At 41.0% G+C, this 17,444-nt stretch overlaps 1 long non-coding RNA gene across 1 annotated transcript; it reads right to left on the reverse strand.

Annotated features, from left to right (window-relative positions):
* Nucleotides 1–11,491: 11,491 nt before the first annotated feature.
* On the reverse strand, nucleotides 11,492–13,974 carry LOC125299868. Its single transcript, XR_007194462.1, has 5 exons — nucleotides 13,877–13,974; nucleotides 13,652–13,751; nucleotides 13,278–13,346; nucleotides 13,048–13,161; nucleotides 11,492–11,616 (listed from the first exon to the last, which is right to left on the reverse strand). It is a non-coding gene; the product is annotated as an uncharacterized LOC125299868 (long non-coding RNA).
* Nucleotides 13,975–17,444: the final 3,470 nt, after the last annotated feature.

A 17,444-nucleotide genomic window follows, 5' to 3' on the forward strand; every position in this document is an offset into this window, starting at 1 on the left:
AGCGGACTGAGCACGCAGCCTTGGGGGGCCCCCGTGCTCAGTGTGATGCTGCTTGAGATATTGTTGCCAACACATACTACTTGAGGCCTCTGACAGAGGAAGTCCAGTAGCCAGTTGCAGAGGTAGGTACTGAGTCCCAGTTTGTCAAGTTTGCAGATGAGTTGTTGTGGTATTATGGTGTTGAATGCAGAACTGAAGTCTATAAACAGCAATCTCACATATGAGTCTCTTTTTTCCAGGTGGGTGAGGGCTGGGTGGAGGGCAGAGCATATTGCATCCTCTGTGGACCGTTTGGCTCGGTATGGAAATTGGAAGGGGTCCAGGGTGGGGGGGGGGGGAATGGATTTGATGTGTGACATGACAAGCCGCTCAAAGCACTTCATGATGATGGGTGTCAGTGCCACGGGGCGGTAATCATTGAAGCAGGATGGAGCAGTTTTCTTCGGCACAGGTATGATGGTGGCAGATTTGAAACATGATGGGATGATGGCTTGCTTCAGTGTTAAAGATGTCTGTGAAGACATCCTTAAGCTCCTCAGCGCAGTCCTTCACCCGGGATGTTGTCTGGGCCTGCTGCTTTACGGTGTTGATAGCAGCAAGTGTCCTCTTCATGCTGTCGGCAGAGAGGCACAGGGGCTGCTCGTGTGGAGGGGGAGGGGTCTTCTGTGGGCAAGTGCGATTGTTGAGCAGAGGGATGTTGCTTTCACAGCTCTGTGGCGCGGGCTTGTAGTCCGTGATGGCCTGAATGCCCTGCCATAGGCTTTGTGCGTTCCTGCTGTCTTTGAAGTGGGTGGTTATCTTGTGAGTGTATTCCTTTTTTGCTTCCTTGATGCCACGGGACAGGTGGGCTCTCGCTGTTCTCATGCCAGCTTCATCCCCAGCTCTGTAGCTGGAGATACCAATTTTTCATCCAGACTGAAATATCCCTGAGGCATGTATAAATCCAATCAATAACAGTAGAATCATCAGGTGGGAAAGACATGCTAAGTTGAATAATATCCGCCTTAATATCCGCCTAGCATGCCAAAATACAATCTGAAACAGTAATCATCAGCTGGGAGTTGAGTATCATCCGCAACAGTAACAGGCAAATCCATGAGAGTGTATGATCTCACCCAAGAAAGTGGTGTACATAGAGAAAAGAAGGGTTTTTTTGACACAGGAACGATCATATAAATGGCTTTATCTGTAAGAACGATGAGCAGGAGACATGCTTCTGCTGGGACTACAGAATTTGTTTCATCTGCATACTGTGGCATTGAGAGAAGTACACAAACCTGTAGAGAGTTGGGTATCACTCACAGATTGGGGCACAGTTCATCATTCAAACCAAATCTGTGTGTTCATCCAAGAGAAACTCTATTGTTTGTACATTGCCATGGCTCTGTAAATCGGGAAAAAAACAGCATTTTATAAAGGAGACGCAGCTCGTGCCAAATTGTGGTTTGACACCTTCATGCTGGCAGGCGACGCGTGCTACCGAGGTGCGCAAACATGCGCCAGAAGCGGGAGCGTGTTGAGGCGACAACTGCGCAAATGGTCGTAAACATTGCTTGCAACAAGAAGGGAAGCATTCTAAAGAATGAGTTCTTCTAGGCTACCTTACTTGGCAAGCGCTGCTTGCTTTGTAGAAATGTTGATAATAATTTTGCACCACAACCAGTAATAATCACCAACCAAATCATATCATGCGATCCACCGCTGCACCAGGAACTATAATAACAGTTTTAAAGCATCTGCAGGAACTATAATAACAGTTTTAAAGCATCTGGGTGCTTCAGAACTTTTCCATGTGGTGTAAAAAAACTTGAACTGTACCTTTAATCGTTTTAAAATAAGCTCTGAAACTGATAATGCCAGTCTGACAGAGCAACTAATTCTGAATAAGTCCTCAGATGTTACTGTTTTTGTACAGTAGAGTTCACTGCACTAGTGATTCTTTAATGCTGTTGTTTTACTGCTTATGTTTATAAATATGCATGCATGTTCATAAACTCACCACAGACATAATCCTTTTGCTGGATCATGTAAGCTATATTACATAGGCTGTTTAAGGACAGATAGAACTCTACAGAGAGGTCAGAGTTCAAGACACCGGTCACTAGTGTGTGAACATGAGAACCAGCAGCCACACACCTCAGCCTGGCCAGCCGCACCTTTGATTGTGTCAAAATCCCCACTATCTATTAACACGTCTCATTTTCTCTCTCTCTCTCTCTCTCTCTCTCTCACACACTTGCATGGGCAGCCGTGGCCTACTGTTGATGCAGGCAGCTCACTGCGCCGGGATTAGTGTGTGCTTCAACTCACTGTGTGTTCACTGTGTGCTGTGTGTGTTTCACCAATTCACGGATTGGGATAAATGCAGAGACCAAATTTCCCTCACGGGATCAAAAGATTATATATACTTATACTTATACATGCGCTCGCCCGCACACACACACACACTTCATGTAGACAGATGTTTTTATATTAACTAAACCTTACACAAAAAACATGCAAACCATTACTGTAAGATAATTCATTAATTCATTACATGTAAGCTGAACAGATGAGTCTTTAACCCCCTCTTGAAAGTCCCAAAACTATCACAAGAACACTAGGAAACTTATTCTACCAATGAGGAACCACAGAGTACAAGAGTCTTAAGTCTTGTGACCTGGTCAACACAGCAGACTCTAATCAGAGGACCACAGTGGGCGATTGGGGACGTAGAGCTGGATCATGGAATTCAAGTAGCAGGGAACAGATCCAGCTGCTAAAGGAAGCCAATTGAGAGTAACTTAGAGAGGAGTTACATGTGATTAAAGACCTGACATGCTGCAGCATTCTGAACATCTAGCCTGTACAAGAAATTGTGTGGCATATTGTGTCAGATACTGTAAGGTCTGATTTTCCCAATGTTGTAAGGATACTGACATGATTTTGCAGTTGAGGCTACATGCTCAGAGAAATGTAGTCAACCGTCAATGGTGATGCCCAGGTTATGTGCCAATTTTAGTTGGGGTCAGAGAAGATGAGGAAGGCTGGATGCCAATCTGTTGGTGAGTAGCTGTATTAGCTGGGAACACCAAAATATTACTTTTGGATAGATTAAACTGGAGGTACCAATTTTTCATCCAGACTGAAATATCCCTGAGGCATGTATAAAACCAATCAATAACAGTAGAATCATCAGGTGGGAAAGACATGTTAAGTTGAGTACCATCTGCTTGGCATGCTGAAATACAATCTGAAACACAATCTGAAATAATAGTCATCAGCTGGGAATTGAGTATCATCTACAAGAGTAACAGGCGAATCCATGAGAGTGTATGATCTCACCTAAGGAAGTGGTGTACATAGAGAAAAGAAGGGGCCATAATACTGATTCCTCGGGTACACCTGTGGTGAGGTCATGAGACTTACAGTAAATACACATTCAGTATTTACAGTATTTACATTCACACCTGTTCCAAATACTTACCCATAGGCTTGGGAAAACACACACAAACACAGACAAGGGTCTGACAACTACAGTAAGAAGAAGATTCCGCCAAGACTTTTCAGAACCAAAGGAGAAAACGAGGAGTAAACATTCCATTACTGTTTGGTGAGACGTTATATTGCAAATGAGGCAGAGTAACTAGTAACACACCTGAGAGTAGAAATGTGTCTTTACCATTTATCATCTCCCTACTCCAATAACATTTCCAGTGGGGACGAAAACTTAAGCTTCAAGCACATACAAGGCATGTATGAAGTGTGAGGCTGTTCAACATATTCATTCATGCCGTAAGTCAGGGTTAAGTGCCTTGCTCAGAAGTACAACGCTGGCAGGCAGGAATTGAATTCAAGCCTTTCCACTTCAAAGCCCAGTTCCCGAACCACAATAAAATCATTGCCCCATATCTTATCAACACATAACCACCCCATATCATATCAACATATCAAAACAAAAACACATAGGGATCTCAAGATTGTAAGTCTGCACTCTCAGAAAGGTTAGAGTTCAGGACAAGGGTCACAAGCGTGTGAACATGAGAACCAAGAGCCACACACACCTCTGTGTCTCACTGCTCACTTCTTTTAGTGTGTCAAAATCATCACTCTCTATTAGCATGTCACACACACACACACACACACAGTGTGTGAATCTAGGTTAGGGGCAACCAAGGGTGAATTATCCCATGCCAAATAATGGCTGAAATTCTCACAGATACTGTATATCAAAGTTCCCCTAATTTGATAAGCCAACTTTAAACTTAAATGCTAATTGATCATTGATTAATGTACATAGTTTGTACAGGTGTCATTATTAACAACAACTATCTCCCTAATAGTTCATGTTTCTTGATGTTAGTGTTGTAGTACTCGAGTCCGGTCTTGGTCTTGAGTCCGGTCTCGAGACCATTTTTTGCTTACTCGGTATCGTCTCGGAATTGAAAGCAAAAATACTCTGCCTTGACTCGGTCTCGACCTACATTGGAAGGAGGTGGACTCGTAATTATAGAGCGAGACCACGAGTCCCCCCCCCATTTTTTTGTAACTGTATATTACTGCTTTTGCTAATTCTTGCAGATTTTAATAATAATAATAATAATAATAATGATAATAGTATAATTATTTATTTATAAGTGCCTTTCAAGTCACCCAAGGACACTGTACAATTAAAAAGTTCATGGACATTATACATTACAGACAGAAATTCCAAACACATTTTGATAGCCAGTATTCAGCTCAAGCATCTCCTTAGCTAAAATGAGTTTCACACAACATTGTCTTATATGTGTGGTGAAGAGATGTGAGTCAGTAATGCTATATGTGTGTGTGTGTGAGAGAGAGAGAGAGAGAGGAAGACATGCTTATAGAGTGAGGATTTTGACACTGAAAGAGGTGAGCAGCGAGAAACACAGAGGTGTGTGTGGCTCTTGGTTCTCATGTTCACAAATTTGCCCTGACCTCAATGTGAAAATCTTATTTTCCATGCAATTGTTGTAATGGTTCATGTCACCAGTAACTCTTGTAAACTAAGTGTTGTTTCTGAATAAAGAAAACAAACCAAACAAATACAACTAGTTTAACTTTTGTATTTAGTCCAAAGGCACATAGCCTTTTATCAGAAAAGACATGATTGTACAGGCTATATGGATGTCATTTTGGATGATGGTTTTAGATCCCTTGTTTTGTGTAGGACGCTCATTTACAAGGCTTGGGATCAATGCACAATGCAAATGTAGTCTGATATTATCGGTGGTGTCGTAACAACACATAGAGCATAACGTGGCTCAGAGTTAACTTTTATTAAAACGGACTCAAACTATATAGCAGTAGCCAATAGCCACAACACGACTACCGCTAGACTAGGCCGATGCTACTCCTTTCCTGAGTGTATAAAATGGAATGCGACCATTTGCACAACATACGCAGCTGACACCTCAACACACCCGCTTGATGTCGCACCTTCGGAGCACGCGTCGCCTGCCAGTATGAAGGTGTCAAGCCACAATTTGGCACGAGTTGTTTTACATGTATAAAATGGCGAGCTGTTCCGGGGCTTGACACACTCCACCGCAGACTCTGAGGACTTCAGCACGCACATAGCCTACAGCTCGTAGAAACGATGGATCATTTTACCTGCCACTTCGGATCAACGGAGATAAGCAACTTCCACTCAGGACGTACTGGATATACTAATGAAAACACAGGACAAGAACGCACCTCTCTAAGCAACTTCCATTCAGCACGCATTGGATATACCCATGAAAACATAGGACAAGAGCGCGCCCCTCTGTGGAGACCATGGGCACAAGAGCAGTGTGGGCGAAGGACGTGCTCAATTTCGGTAATTAAAGTTCAAAATGTGAAAAGAAAAGAAAAAATAAGTTGCCGTGTACATTTGTATTTGCTTTACTGTCTGTCCGTCGAAACCTTATGTTTATTTCTATTTCAGGCACGTACCAACGCCTCTATTGCATTACCAGAAGCCAAGAAGAAACCCACCGGCGTCGTCCATCCTGTGAAGTAAGTGTTCTTGCAAATTAAGTCTTATAGTGTAAAGCCATCTCCCATGTCTGCGCTAGGCCTACCCATTTAATAAGGCCAGTAAGCATCATGGTTCATGCCGATGTGATGTCTAACTCGAGTTTCTTTTTCGGTAGGTTGTTCTGGCCGAAATCGCGATGCTTTGATTATTTGTACAATGATGCAGAGGTGCTGCTCCAAAACTATCCCGTCCAGGCGACCATCTGCCCTTATGCCGAATCCAGCGATGAAGAAGATGAGGACAGTGACGAGGAGGACGAGAAAGAAATGAACTGAAGTGTACCTATGATCTAAGAGGTTGTAAAACGAGTCTAGCCTAATATATTCTCTAATTTATATCTACAACTTGTAAATATCAATGTAAACTTATTTATTTTCATTAGACTTTTTTATTTTTGTATAATGTTCTGATGGAAGGTTATTATTTATTTGTAATTTTATCGTCAATAAATTATTTTTCATGTCACTTATTTTTGTATTTGCTCTTCTTTCTGAGATCTAAAATCTCGGCTATCATTTACCAATTTTTTCAGACACTTTCAGGAAACGCACCCCTGAAGTACGTTCCTGATGACAAAGGTCGTCTAGGAAATTATATTTGACAGAATTAATTAACTCAGGAACCAGTGCAAAGATGACGGGGGACTTTACACTCCTCAAGAGGATTAGGCCTATTGGACTTTCAAACACACACACACACACACTAACACATACACACACACATATATATACTGTATACAATTTAGGCTAGCCCAGTGTTTAATATATATATATGACCTAACTCTATGGCAAGTTTGAATATTGTATGATAACTTGACTGCATTAAATATCATACTGTAGTAGCAGTAGGCCTACAAAGACGATAGGTGCAGCTTCTCCATCCCCATCACTTCTCCAGATGGATATTCTGCAACATCCACAGAAATGTTTCTCTAGCCAATGATCGAAGCCAAGACCACTGGCACCACATCCTTTTTAAGTTCCTATGACATTTTAATTGGAGAGTCACTTTAAGTGCTTAACTGTTGCTCTAGAGTCTAATCTTTCAGATTTGGGTGTCTCCTTACGATAATAATGTGTGTAGTTTGTAAAATATGACATTCCAATTAGTGCACAGTTCACATATTGGTATGTCCAGATGGATGTACAATGTTGGCAGTATCAGTGTGCTGGGAAGGTTTGTTCCTACATCATGGTATACCCTGCAGTCATCGGTCGTACACAATTTCAAACCCATAACGTTTGTTGTCACATTCAGCAATCATTTCCTCACGACCCGCTAGCTGCCAATTCCATAAAAAAAAGCCCGCTCTGCAGGCAGCCCAGGTTCCGAAAACTGGAAACAAAGAAAGTGGGTGCAGCCTGTCCCCGAAACAAAACCAAAACCCTGGAGTTCCTCTGAGAATGCTGAAGGGAAGGGTGAGCTTGCCTCCCTGGTGTTTTGTTTGGTCCTTGGTTGTATGTTGTTTTTTGGGGGGCATTGGTTATTAAATTTACATAAACATAAATAAACACGACTTCTTGCGCAATCGATGACTGCACCACCAGAGTTGGAAGAAAGGTTACAACACACAGTACAATGTAAAAAAGGATATAAATTGTATATGTTTTTATAATGACAACATGGCGTGTATGTGTGTGTATCTCTGTCTGTGTGTTGTCAGTGTGTTTCTCTACTTAATTGTCTAATTGGATGTGTGTGTGAGTAATCCATCACAGAGGAAGGTGATAAAAGACAGTGTTACTGTCTCTGAACCCACATTCACACACTCTATTGACCTCCTCTCCTAAACTGACTTTGAACACACTTAGCTGTGCCAACACAGGTGGTATTGTGTGCATGTGTGTGTGTGTGTGTGTGTTTGTGTGTAAAAAAGGTGATAAAACAAAGAGCGTCTCAACGGAAAGCAGACTCACACATTCACACTCTTGCGCGACCTCCTCACCTAAATACACACTATGATTAGCTGTGTGATAGATACCACAGACATTTGTATAAATCAGACTTGTTTGCCTGATTTCACAGGCAACAAATACATTGTTATATACTCATACTGTACACTGTTACTGTAATATATAGCCTACTATAGCTTACTGCAAGTGCACACGTTAGGGAATGGCTGTGTGAATGAAGAAATGTGTGTCTATCTGCTAAATCATCATTTTTGTTTGGAATTAAATATCTTGTATATGCATAAATCTAAGTTAATCCTCCTTGTCACACATACTGTTGTTTACCTTACATGTTGTGTGTGTGTGTGTGTTTGTGTGTGTGTGTGCGTGTGTCTGTTTCTCTCTCTCTCTCTCTCTCTCTCTATGTGTGTGTGTGTGTGAGTGAGACGTGTGATGTGTTAATAGACAGTGAGGATTTTGACACACTGAGAGGTGCTTGGCTGGCCAGGCTGAGACATGCTGGTTCTCATGTTCACACACTAGTGACCTGTATCTTGAACTCAGACCTCTTTGTAGACTGTGAGTCCTTGTATAGCCTATGCAATAGAACGCTGACCTATGTAATCCAGTGAAAGGAATGGTGTTTCTGGTGAGTTTATGACAATAAACAGTAAAACAACAGCATTTAATCTAAGGCTGCAAGAATGAATCCATTAGTTGTAAACTATGAAATGAATTGGCAACTAGTTTGATAATTCAACTTAATGTAATGTTTCAGGAAAATTAAATTAAAAATCTCTGATTGCAACTCAAATTGAATATTTCTTGTTTTACTAAATCATTACTAAACACTGATAGAAAGATTTTCTCCATTTCCTGTCATTATATTGATTAAACAACTAATCAAGTGATCAAAATGATCAGTGGAGTATGACATAATCAATGGACTATGAAAATACATGTTGGTGCATTACACATTGTAGTGCTGAAGTGTTTAAACAGTGTTATACAATGTAGGCCTGAAACCCTTCATTTTGGAAAGATTGACCTTTTTAATTTTGGCAATTGTCCAGTGGATTGCAAGGGATTATTTAGCCATGGCTCTAACCCTGGCTTATTGCACCAAACCTCACTTGCAATACACTGACTATAACTGACCATGGTGCAAGAATTAGCTACAATAGAATTTATACAAAGCATGCCCAGACCCTGGTAAATGCAAGTTGATATCGTCTATAGATTTACCGATGCCAAAGTGGGGTCCGCGACCCATAGCCAAGGGGTCCACAAAAGTATTTGCTTTAAATTATAAAGTTGTGGTTTATCATTTTAGAAATTCATATCTACAGATGATGACCCTTTTCACATTCAGAATGTCACTGTGTGTGTCAAAAATATTACTCTTGCTTACGCTAGTTGTCTTACACTTGTTTTCTAAACTTTGGACAGTTTCTGGTTTTCTTACAGTGTCTGAAGATGCTAGATTTATGGTTTTTGGATATATGGACTGTCTAAGTTTTGTTAGGCCTCTGAATTCTTCTTCATGTTCTGAGTGGCTTTTTGCACTGTACCAACTCTTGACTACTGTTTTTGCAGTAAGTCTTTCAGATTTGATTAATAATAATGATAATAATAAAACAAATTATAGTCATCCAAGGACACTGTACAATTGAAAAGTTTGTGGATGTTATACATTACATACAGACAGAAATTACAAACACAGAGGACATCTTGATAGCCAGTATTCAGCTCCAGCATATCTGCTTGGCTTAGATGTGTTTTACACAACCAAGATGTGTTTCACACAACATCATCTTATATGTGTGGTGAAGAGATGTGGATCAGTAATGCTGTGTGTATGTATGTGTGTGTGTGTGTAGAGCTCCACTCTAAAATCTTTGGTTTGTACTCTGTGAGCGTCTGCATACAGTGCGCAAAACATAAACAAGAGATGTGCATTTTTGTCATTATGTTATTTGAGTGCTGAACAGACTGGTTGAACGTGACATCCCAACCAGAACTGGAGACTGGGAGACAACCAGCAGAAGTTCTGCTCCAAACACATGTGCCCCAACCCCACTGCCATCGAGGTGGCAAGTGTGGATGTCATCAGCCTGGCGGATACAGGCAATGTTTTACGCAACTATCATGTTTTAAAAATGAATTAATCAGGATACTTCACTCCAAATGTTATAGAATATTTGGGAGACAATATCAAGTGTGATGCATAGATGGACATTGGACTGAAATTGAAATTAAATTAGCCCATTGGGATACATCCAGTGGCGCAAAAAGTGGGCATGCGCTATATGCGGCGCATAGGGGCGCATCACCGTGGGGCGCCAAAGCAATGGTAAAAAAAAAAAAAAAAGGCTAATAATAATAATATATTTGGTATATCCTATATGTAGCTACTGTTGTAGGTTTCTAAATCATTTCTGAATTTTCTCAATGTTAAATAACATTTTAGAGGACTAACAGGCAAGAGTTGGCGCCCTATCTCATAAGATTCCGTCATAGAATTTTGACATAGAAAAGGGAGTGGGGGCGCTGTGAGCGCTGAGTGAGCAGGTAGCCTACGAGTATTGAGTTTTCGTCTATTGAAAAAGATGGATAACGCATAAAAGCTGTCGGGGGCTAAAAATAGAAAAATAAAGGGAAAATGAGATGGAATGTCAGGATGGGATGCGACAGCAGTTAAATAATTGGATGGTGAAAAGCAACAGGTAGGATTTAAAGTGTGACGTCTGTGCTTGGAGGCACATGTTTCATGTTCATGTTATTCATGTTACCAGACTAACTAGCGTTTGCTAAGCATATGCCGATTGAAATATAACCTATTCCATTAAGATAGCTAGGTGGCTACCATGCTCATACTGAACATTTAATGGCAAACTGCAAACAGAAATGTCACGCTAGCAACAACTCATTTCATGTTTCCATTTCCTAACAATCCTAATATTAATAGCTTAATATTGTGCTGTCAATGTGGCAAACAAAGGCTAGAGTTGGATCAGCCTTATCCTTTGTGAGCAACAGCTGGGAAAAGGACGTTATGAGAACCGTTTAGACTCGCTTAAAGTGACAACCGAAGTATTGTTAAATGGTGCATTACCCTGTTGGCATTTCAACATTGATACCAAGGGTGAATCAACGTTGAATTGTTGGATTTGCAAATCGAATCAACGTTGATATCACAACATTGTTTCAACATCTGCAGTTTCAACATAGTTGAACACATGTTGAAAGCCTCAACAGTGAATCACTGTTGAATATGATATATTGCAACATTGAAACAATGCAGTAAAATCCAACATGGTTAAAGCCTCAACTACAAATTACCGTTGAATAAACGTTGATATTGCAACATTGCTTCAACATTTTACCTTTATTAGCCTATGCAACTTGCAGTAGGCCTATCACACACAAAAATGATAAACACCTCCATCAAGAACCAGTCAACTTATATATTTTTTTACATTATTTTATTTTGTTTTATGTTTTACAACATAAATGATCTATCCAAACTCAGGTGTATGTGGTGCGAGAGGCTGTGCATATGTATACCGATGGCATCATTCAGCAACAGCAGGGAGTGTCTTCCGACGGCCACCGCCACCCACCCTCTCCGGTGCATACTTCATATATCTTCCCATGGTGTCCATTATTCGGGTCAGGGTGTTTCGCTAAAGACAGCATCTAAAGAGGAAACAACAAACCATTATTGTCAAAAACTAGTGAAAAAGCCTTTGGACATTCTCTGGGATTTGAATCAGGGATATTCCGATCACTGAACTTTCAAATAACGTCCATCAGTCACACTGTGTGAAGTAAGCGGCGCCAGAGAATGTCTAATAAGGGCTCTGGCGGCGCCCTAATTAGCAAGTTCATAGCTAGCTAATGTTACACGGTTTCTAAACTAAAACATTTTTTGTCACATACAGCAAACATCACCTCATCATCCGCTAGTTGCCTGTCCCCTGAATACCATGTAAAAAAAATGTGGTCTCTGTGGACAGCCCAGGCTCCAAAAACGGCCTGGTCTAGTCTGGACCATGAAACATAACAAACTGTTCCAGCCAGGGGAGGGAGGGGCGAGCTAGCTCTCGGTTTTGTTTGAACATCAACAGAAGTGACGTTACCCAACATCTCTTGGAGCACCTGCAAACTACAACTAGCACCTGTAATGCAAGCTTGTGTGACAAATAAAAGCAAACCTACACTAGCAGCCTCGAAGTCAGGTGCAATAGTTAGAAGTAAAGCAGTATGTATACACCACCATTATAAAGCTTGGGGTACACTTAGAAATGTCCGGTGCATTTCTTTTGATAAAGAGGACCTTTTTTAAAGGCCGTGTTGCAGGGTTCATTTTGGGCACAATTTGCTTGTTGGTAATAAACATTTAAACTGTTATCCACTCTATTTGATGTTGTTGAGTATCACAAAATGGAATATAATACGAAAAAGCAGGTACTATTTCACAGCGGTTTGAAGTGATTCTCCTTTCCCCCACAATGCATTGCATTACGTCACCTGAGACCCTTGAAAGTAATGAGAGGAGAAAAGAGAGACGAGTAAGAGAGTGTTCAGCAGTAGATAGCGCAGATTATAGATAAATAGATATAGATAGCCTAGATAGATATATAGACAGGTAGATAGATAGCTAGATAGATCATGTCATCTGCTGGTCGCGGGGTGAGCTCGACCAGCAGCCAAAATGCACTCGCTTCCCTAGTTACAGCAGCTCTAAATTGATATCAGTCAACGTTATTACCATTGGTAGATCATAGGGTAGCTGTGATATAAATGCTGTGATGAAATTCGAAGTGTAAATATACAAACTTTATGTTGAAAGTGTAACGCAATGTCCATTGGAATGCATTGAAATGACTGAAGCGCAGATCATGTAGCCCCCAACGTGATGTCATCACCGAATTGCTTAAAAAAAAACCCGCTAATGCTAAAAACAACAAAAACTGGCATTTAAAACCATTTGGAGACATTTTTAAAAATGATATACATATATTGAGTGCTTTATGTACCCATTAATCAACAGTGGTGGTTAACCTGCAACACAGGCTTTAAAGTGACCCAACACGTCTAAGCAGCAGTATGTGTGATGTGATATACCTAATTGCAACATTGCCTGCAGCAGCTCTTGCCTTCTTGCTTACACCACCTTTCCTCCCCCATCTGACTTGCAATAGCAGCTTCTGGCTCCAGGCTGGGACTGCTGGATAGCACCTAAAAAAATAAAACAGCAATTGCCATACATTTTGTTATTGTTGATAAAGGTCAAAATCATAGCATCAAAAAAATAAGGTAAGTCAATCAGGTGTACAAACAAAAATGATAATTACCTTCTGAAGGCACCCTTGCCACCATCACCATCTATGTTAAGTCTTGATATCAGTTTACTTGTGAGGGCTCTGCCAGTAAAAGATGAGTAAAAGATAAGATAAGATTAAACAAAACGATGCATCCTGTACAATAAATTGAATTGCAGTACAATTACAGAAATAATGATTATGATCAGTTTGGCAGATATTCACAACACTACTAACATTACCACCAACACAATGGTAAAGTGGCTAAATTGCAAAATTCAAGACTATTTTAAGTACACATGTGTGTATGTAGCACATATGTCAAGCAAATTAGAGCATGCCTAATAACATAACCCATAGCCCTCACCATGGAACAAAAAAAATACATTCAAAACACAAACACTTACACCACGTTGAAGGCAGCAGCCATGGCTATCAGACATCATCAAGTAGCAGGTAGTGCCATCCAGACGGACTGACATTGCCCTGGATAGTTGATGGAGCCCACTACACAGTCATAACAACAAACAGACACATGAAAAGAGGGGATAAACTAAACACAGTTACAGACACAAATACAATAATGCTATATGCGATTCTACGCGTGTGTGTGTGTTTGTGTGTGTGTCTACCTGGTGAGTGAACTCTCTTGCGGGCTTGGAACTTCTTCAGTATGGAAGTGGCACACATTTGGAATATTCCAGAATACACTCAGCGTTCTCAGGGCAGCAGTCCTCACAACACACCGACTGCAAACAGAGGGAACGCATGGAGACTAAGATGAATAAATTCCAAAACACACAGAACATGAAAAGACCATCACTGAAGCACTACTTCACTCTTTTTTTTTGGGGGGGGGCAATTTGTTGTTGCATACCCCTCAAAAAATGGGTAGCTGCGCCCCTGGATACATCTATGACATTAGCTAATGAAGTTATTCCCGTCAGTGAGAGAGTGCTGCTGTTAACCTATGAGGTTCCAGTCAGTGCCAATCAGTCAACCTGTGAACATCTGCACTGTAAACACTGGACTAAAACATGAACGTGAACTTATTTGCCCTCTGCCAGCTTCCAAAAGTGCCATTTGTTTGGGGATTAACCTACACAGTAAAGTTCAGATTGACAGAAACCAAAAAAAAAATCTTCAGGAACCAAGTATTTGTGTTCCATGAATAACAAACATTAACTCATGTTCAACCGTTACAGTAAAGGCGCGTCCGCACCCGCGGATCTGACATGGGTCCACTCAGCATCCGCTGTTTGACAGTAGAATTTACGGAACCGCCTGGAGGCGGAGCTGATCCTCTGTGCGGCACCAAAACGAATGCGACAGTCACACGGGTTTGGCGACTTGAAGGCGGATCCGCCTAGGAGTCTACTGCTCTTCATGTGAGTAGAAGCACAACACCAGTTGTCCTGACATAAAGGTTATCACCACGCAGTTTACATCACATTCCGTTATTACAAAAATATGTTAAGCCAGTTAAGCAAGTTGCGTATTGATCAGTTAGAGATTAAGCGCCCAAACATGTGACGTCACATGCAGCTGTAGTTCCTTATCACCGTGTTACGACAAAAACTCAAAACAATTCAACTGATCCTAAAAATAAGGTATGACCACTTGAAGCAATAGAGGTGACCCCAGTGCCTAACATATGGAAGGCATTAAATTAAGATCCCAATGCATAGGTGCCAACTCTCACGCATTGGCCGTGAGACACACGCATTTGATTGGTTTCACACACTCACACGCCACACCCCCGATTTCTCACGCTGAAGTGTCAACCCAGTCGGTCAGATGCCTGAAAAATGAGTTTAGCCTATCTATAGATCTACCTGTTGAGCCACGGTTATGCTTTCAGAGACGGTGAGAGGGTTCAAGAGCACCCCCTGTCTGTGGAATTTTATAAATTTTCTCATTTTGCGATGCTACTTCAGAAGCCGTCCCAGGCATTTCCCCACATTTCCCGGCTTCAGGTAGGCTATGCTTTGAGTATTATTGAGTATTCTTCACGCTGAAGTGTCAACCTGGTAGGTCAAATACCTGGCAGATGAGGTTCAACTAAACTAAACCTATACATATGATATCACACATCAGGTGAGCGTCATGGAATCTAAGCTATTATTAGCGCCAAGTTGCTGTGATATATGGTTCGCGAGAAAATTAACATTGAACCGATGTGCAATTTAGGCTAATCATATTTGCATTTTGCACACAGTGCACACCCATTACTCTCGGTTTAATATTTCACTAACCCTTCACACACCACGTGGCAAACCCAATATCACAATAAACAGCAAACCTTACCGAATACGAGGATATAAAGCATGCCTTTGTGCAATAAGTGGTTCCTGAGTAATCCGGTTTTGAAACACATTTCTACATAGCCTCATTGGGGCGAAATTATAGGCCTAATGTGTTCTAATGTAAACTATTTGTCAGTAGGCCTACATACATTTTTGTAAATTGCTCAGCCATAGATTATCCCACTATCATGGTTCTTATATTGTCAGGTTCCAGCCAATCCCATTACAGATAAATGAATATATTTATATTGCCATGCTTCCTAGTGACATTAATATGAAGATATTGAAGAAAATCAAATAACGAGACACAAATATTGATATAAAGCCTGACATAAGCCATATGCAAACATTCACATCATGCAGATATGGGTACATCCTGAAAAAGGAATAGCATGTAGGCTATAGGCTATGGCCATTACAATGACCAATATATTATCTTAAATAAACTAGCTGAATAACACAGGTGACCACTTCTGCATAATTTCATGGAGTGCTGAAATGTCAACACATTTTTTAACATTTCTGAACTGTGAAATGTAGCATATGTTTTTGTGGTTGTGAACTCATTGCAATATCACCATAACTATTCCACCTGTGTGTGCATGGTTATAATTCTGAAGTGCAAAATAGCTTAGGCTACAGCACAAATATTTCCATAAAAATAAGCAAGTCTGACCTCTGAATTTAATTTGAAAGTGCACCTGATTGATGCATTTAAAAGTTAAAATATACAAACATTTCTTAAATTCTTACAAAACACCCACCCACTTTTTAAAGTTGTTAGTTTGGACCCCCTCACTTTTGCCGTGCGAAATACCAGTGCTGTTTTCAGCATCTGTTTAGTGATTCATTGTCATTTTCATTGGATTCACGGTTTAGTTTGATATTTAATTTACTTTTGGACTGTTTGATTATATTGTTAAATGTTGGGACTGATGGGCACTGAAATCTGGGGAGGTATTTGATGATCACTATTACGTTCCATGTAGTTGAAAGAGTGTCAGGATTTCAAACAAACCATCCGCTTTCATCGTTCATTGAGCGTCTCGGTGCTGTAATGGAAACCTTATTGCGTAGCCAAGTAGCCTATTGAGTTATTTTTTAAATTATGCATGATTTACTTTTTTATTAATTTTCGTAGGCTGGCTTTATTTTGTTATATAGAAGTATCTAAATAACCTGTTAAAATGTACCAGAATTCAGGAAATTGCATCTAGTCCAAAAAACATTTTCTGGGGGAGGACCCCCATACCCCCCCTCTGAAATGTCCCACCCACTTTCACAATGCCTCCGACGCCCATGGTCCTAGTAGTAGGCTAGATCCCTTTGATCCCAATGTTCATTTAACTCTGGGACCCTGGCCCTGCACGGGCCTTCCGGGCCCAGACCCAGGGGCCCAAGGTGTCAGGGGGCCCTGAAGCCCAAACCCTTTGCATGGAATCATTGCCTCAATATCAACACATCAGGAAGAAGGCTATGAATCTGATTGAATTTAGTATTGGCCATCCCCAAAATGCTAGCCTGACGAGCCAGACCCACATTAAAATGTAGGGTCTGGGCAAACACCGTTCGCAGTGCTCAGTACGGGATAATCGGTTGTCTTTCAAATTCCCTCTGCACGCAATAGGACAGCACTGAGTCCCATGCGTTTTCCCACCAGTGGAGCTAGTTGGCTAGTTCAAACTTTTGCCATCTCAAAACAAGCTTAACTCGTGTCACACTGTTGGCCAACAGCAATGTCCATCTTCTTTGTTTTCAAGTAGCAGGGAATTCAAGCCAAACCGTTGCAACTCTGCCATCAATCATTATGTTATGCCCCCCTAACGACTCTTTACTGTACGGTATAATGCTGAATGAGCCAAACAAACATTTCCGCAGCAAAATTTTGGTTGGC

The sequence above is a fragment of the Alosa alosa genome, chromosome 8, assembly GCF_017589495.1.
Source record: "Alosa alosa isolate M-15738 ecotype Scorff River chromosome 8, AALO_Geno_1.1, whole genome shotgun sequence".
NCBI classification, from domain to species: domain Eukaryota; kingdom Metazoa; phylum Chordata; class Actinopteri; order Clupeiformes; family Clupeidae; genus Alosa; species Alosa alosa.